This window comes from Asterias rubens, chromosome 9, assembly GCF_902459465.1.
Source record: "Asterias rubens chromosome 9, eAstRub1.3, whole genome shotgun sequence".
In the NCBI taxonomy this organism is placed as follows: domain Eukaryota; kingdom Metazoa; phylum Echinodermata; class Asteroidea; order Forcipulatida; family Asteriidae; genus Asterias; species Asterias rubens.
Window position 1 is genome coordinate 16,831,206 of NC_047070.1, and position 6,000 is coordinate 16,837,205.

The following is a 6,000-nucleotide window of genomic DNA, read 5'->3' on the forward strand; positions in this document are numbered from 1 at the left end:
AAATGTTGTTAGTGACAATGATTGATATGAAAAAGTGAAAATACTGTACTGTCCGTTGCATGCTCGTGCACGTTCATCTCAATGGAAGGATAAAAAGGGATCGTATAATTAAAGGCACTGGAAATGTTGTAATATTGTCAAAGCCCAGCGATCCCAATTGGTGAAACCCAACATATGCATAAAAAATAACAACTCTGTGAAAATTTGGTCTCATTAATCACGCAGTTTCAAGAGAAAAATTACAGAGTGACACTCTCGTTGCACAAGTTTGTGTGCTTTTAGATGCCGAAAAATGGCTTCAGGCCTGAAGTATTTTAATGTTTTTTTAAGTGAGAAAGGACGTCTTCCTCAGATGTACACTGTGCCTTGAAATCAACTCGTGTACAGTGAAACAATGCATCACAATTAACCCAAGGTTTATACTTTCTTAATAAGTCTTCCCTGCTGTGGAAGCAATTTCATCCAATGATTGCATTATTATTCCAGACATTCATCTACTAATTACCTCCAGCTAGCTAGCCATCCATTACTGTATGAAACTCACGGGGGTTATGTCCAATAGTTTACAAAACAAAGTGAGCATTTGTATGGTTTCATTTTAAGGGTGCGATCTGTACTGGACTCAATACAGCCAAGGGAAAACCTTACATTATTAGACGCATCCCCAGCCGGTACCATAACAAGTCTTGGTAAAAGACGTCACTGAGGCTATTGCTAAGATAGACTGTTGCCAATGTAGTTCTGGGCGTTAACACACGTCACGTGAGGACCACGCCACAGGGATAAATACAGCCATTACGAGGTACTTTCCGTCAGAGAGCGCACTAATTATAAGATTGATATATTTTGCAATCTCTCCAACTTTTCTAGCCATGGCACTGATATTGATTGCTTTTAACCTGTAAAACATAATAACTCTTAACTACACAAAGACAGAGGAAACCAAGTACAGAACGAGTTTACAGAAGTCTGAATCTATGATCCATGCCTACGCTATGAACAATCCAAAAGACACAGCTCTGCCCCGGATAACCTGACTAGCGCCCTCCCTTGTCAAACATCCATCTGTTAAATAAAAACACGAATACGAAACTAGTTGCATTTAAAGGTAGGTCATCTTTTGTTTTTCTGTCAACGTAATTTACAGTGTAGATGCAACTCGTCACACTGCGAGTTGTGTAATGTCCAATCCCCCTTCAATGTTATCCTAATTGTTTATCCCTCCAGGTTAATATTTTGTTAAAATATTATCATTCCCATATTTCAAAAGTTTGCGATGACAAGGTCTATTTCCTGTTCCAAACACCAACTAGTATGGAATCCACGCAACGATGGGACTGTAGTTGTCGACCCCGTTTCCACATCTCCGCACAACTTAGTTTTTGTAGATCTCCAAACTCTAAACAGTATTGACATTACGCGGCTGGAGACCACTTGTACTAAAACATCTTCTCTCTACTTGGATAAATACTCAGACACCGAACTGGAAAGTGTTTGGACAAGTTTGTCCCGTCCCAAGCACGTTTGTTTACCGAAGGATTTTTGTGTTGGATTCTGTAAAAACAGAGATTTTTAAGAGTGAGGCATTTACGTGTGCAATTACGGAAACGTGAGACAGTTGAGTTATGCGACACGAAGGTGAATGTGTTATGCACCGCTTGTAATTATTGGCTTGCCATGGTTTATGTAAATTGCATTTCGTGCATGCGCACTTACAACATGGCTAATACCATTGAGTCGTGCATTTTCAAAAGGTGGTAGCATTTTTTTGAGACATTGCCTAAAATCTGGAGCGCTTATGTCCAAGCAGTAACAATAATCCGTAATTGAAATACACAATGTGAGAAGCGTTTCATGTGGGAATATTTCTCGGATCGAATCTTTTTGAATCCCTCTGAAACCACATTCCTCTAAAGGCCATTGTTTCTTGATATCATCAGCTGCAGTTCCTTTGAAATGAAATATGAACAGTTTAGTTTTAGAATTAAAGCAATCGAACGGTTCCTAAAACCAAAGGTGTGTACTTTACTTTTAACAGTGAGTGTCTCGATTTCGATAGTTACTGACCTTTATCATGACGATAACTTCTTCGTCGCGTGTCCAGTGGGCTTTTTAGCGTCAATGAATTCGTATTCTACTTTTACACATTGGGGATCAGACTATATGCTGCCCTCCATTCTCGGTTTGGTTCCATAGATTGTTCACAACTGGAAGAACAAAAGAGAGGGCACATTGCCAACAGTTGATTAAAGGGAAGGTAAACGCTTGGTAATCGCTTTAAATAGGACTGGTTTCATTTAAATAGGACTGAAACAACTAATAGGATGTAAAAAAGGATACCCTGCCTTTAAACTTATTTGCCATCCAAAACGCCATCTGTTGACTAAACCATCAACCTTTTAATTAATTTTGTACCACTGTGTGGGGAAGTTGAGTAAAATAATCAAACAATTATCCAGAAGCCTCGAGGATGGCAGGCTTTATTTGTGTTGTTCTTTTTAACAGGAATGTGAATAGTTCTTGGCGACGAGTATGTTCTTTATCCTTGTGGGTGCAATGCAATATCTTGTTAAACAGGACATCATTGGCAATTTGAAGCGAACGGGGAAACGTATACCCATCTAAATGGTACCCTCCTCCAGCATTCAGTAACATAAAAGCAAATTGAATAGTTTGCATCCCTAAAGAATAAGCTTCTGGCATCACGTAGGTCCCCCAAGAGAGAATGTCTTCAATCCTTAAAAACTCGCTGCCGAAAATGTCATTAAATGAGTCAATATGTGCACATCCCTCTGCCGTCATTAACCTACATACGAGATATTCGATTGGGATCGAAGTGGGGCTAGTGGTGTCGATTTACAGGACGATGGGGCAGACGAGAATGAAGGGGTATATTCGGTGATAAAGGGGGGTAAGTGGAGGGTCAACCCTAACCCGTGGACTTTTTTTATTGCATGTCTGCGCCCACCACCTGTGGCTGCTAGCTCTCACATTGAAGATATCGCTTGATATTAATTTCAGTTTACTGAATTGAAGCCCAATTATTAAGGTTTTTTTTTAGCATCGACCGATTATTGTACTTAGTCTGGCTGAGACTCATAAGATAACAATTTAATAATCTAGCCGCATTAGCTGACAGCAGGTCCTGGCCATTCGTGTCGTGGCTGTGCCAAGGCTGTATAGCGCCCTCTTGAGCAGGGAAATAACTCTGATTTTGAATGAAGAGTTTCGCGTCATGTTCGGTGATAAATTAAAACTATAATTTTGGCTCAAAGGAACTTTTTACGAAACGACTCAGCTACTGATTTCGGCGTCATTAGAAATAGTGTCTCTTGCAACTTTTGCAACAAAACCTTTGTTTCGTACACGATAACGAAAGTCAACGAAAAAAGGTACAAATATTTATAAGAAATATTGGGGCCCAACTTAGAGCTCCGGAGGTCTCTTCGCTCATTACTATTGTCAATATTGGAGGTCTCTTCGCTCATTACTATTGTCAATATTGGAGGTTTACCCTTTCATTGAAATTACGTTGTATTTCTAAATACTGTTTTACATGCTGCTTGTCTTGTGTTTTAATAAAATTATTGGTGTAAATCGCATTGTGGAATCTGTGATCCTCAGTGCGCAATATAAATTCTGTTTAAACAATTAAAAAACACCAACAAACAAAATATAGCTACAAGCTTAGTTACTCCGAAAGACACATCGTGGCTCCGAGCAATTTGACCAGAAACAATCATAAACTGTGACAAGCAGCAGGACGAACTCTCATCACTTTTGTGTTTCCTCACGAGTCCGTAGTTCAGGTCGACAACCTCCGAGAGGCGTGACAATCTCGTCCTTTACGATGGGTAAGTCGTGACCGTATAGACCCCCGGGGGCAATGGAGGCACACCTCGGTGCTACTCGCTAAACATCGAGGTGTGCCACCTGAGCGTCATTAAGGCCTCTGGTTTTCAGACACACTGTTCAATGTACAGACAAATAAGACTATGTGCTTTGCAGGTATACGTCCATAGCCATCTACATGATAGTCTACTTACAAAAGGACCCCACATTACACAGAGAGCTAAAAATGCAAGGACTTCGTACGTTTTTCCTGATCCAGTTTTCCCTTTTTGGAAAGGGTGTTGTCGATTTGTATCTGACACTTGGTGCAGGGTGCTGTTGATAACATGAAATTAAGAAAAAGTCACGAGAACCTCAACCAGATTATTATTACTCATTTTTTTTTATCACGAGTATTCACGATTCGGAATGCCTGCACCCGGCGCCCTCTGTCGACAAGCAATTTAGGTCCATGCGCTTTGCATGGCTTCAGTTTATCTGTGAGAACTCCGAGGTCCTTACATAATTTGTTGACAGATTGGCATCCCAGTACGGTCTTGCTGCAGATGTTTGCAGTTGACTGCTGCTGTGCAACTATTTTCAGAGCAAAACAAAAAAACGACAATCCTGCTCTCTGGTAACAGTCGTCAGTCATTTCTGCGTAATCACCACTGATTAATTGAAAATGTCCCTTCAAATGCATCAGACACAACTCATCTTGGTTAATGATGTAAAAGACCAGTCTTCTCACTTGGTGTATCCCAACCTATGCATAAAATAACAAACCTGTGAACATTGGAGCTCAATAAGTCATCGCAGTTGCAAGAGAACGATGAAAGGAAAAACTCCCTTGTTGCAAGGCTTAACGCATGAAGCCTTTTAATAAGTTTTAAATGAGAAGTGACCCCTTTCTCAAAAACCACTTCACAGAGGGCCTTTAAAAAACAAGAAAGTTCTATGATGCAGTTGCCATCCAAACTCCCAGGAAGTATACACCCCTTTCAGTAATGTGTTTCGCTAATTTCCTCAAAATATCCCATCTAAAGGAGTGAATGAATAATTTGCAGCTTAAAGGATCACGACACCCGAGCTCCACACGACACGGAAAACAATTACCCCGCGACCACGCACGCACTGCACCCGCTAATCTTGCGCAGTCTTTGGCAGATGCCGCTCCTAGATAACAAAAGAGGGGTGCCTGAATTTAATTATCCAACCTTAATTAGCCACTGTCACGAAGCAAATCTATAGGGAGAGTTAAGGGAATTCTGGTTCAAATACCGGTAGATTTTCAGATCAAGCGTTCCAATTTGCCTGCCTCCCCAGAGTTACATACGGTGACATACCGTCCATTTATTCACATACAATCCTCTATACACCTCGAAACATTGCAAAGGACATTTCCATTAAAATCTAAACTAAAATAATGTTACAATCCCACTGGAACATTGAAGAAGAAACCCAGTCGAGAGTTTTACGCTAGAGGAAAGGTATAGTCCATCAAGCGTATAACAACATTCTCGTTGAACTTATGAACTTCTCAAAACGGTTTCCAGTTATACTTTTGATTTGTTTAAGGCAATCTTTAATATTCTAACAAAAATTAATAAATCTTCAAATTAGTTCAACCTAACCCACCACGACAACCGACAAAAATAGTTTAATTGTTGCAAGAATCGAGTATTTTTTATTAAACCATTTCAGCCCTAGGATTATGTATTTTGCAACCAGCTTATAGTATTTTGTAATTGTAGACGAATGGTGCATTCAAGAACTAAAAATAACAAAGTTCATCTCCGTCCAGCGTTCTAGATGATGAATGAAATGAATAAAATATTACCCTAGATAGCGTTTTGTTCTAGGTATTTCGTAAGTAATAAAGTGAGGGGAACTTTGTTCGCACGCGACCAAACCCCTGGAGATAAACACTCTATTTACACCAATGTTTATACGTTGCATTCAAACAATAAACACTCTATTTACACCAATATTTATACATTGCATTGAAACAATAAACACTCTATTTACACCAACACTTACGTTCAATTGAAACAACAATGATTTTCATTCCGTAGAATATTTACAAAGACAACAAACAATATTGCCGAAATTCAGTTTATCTTTTCACAGAGTATGTCATATTTTGTTCTTCTTCTGCTGACGATTCTT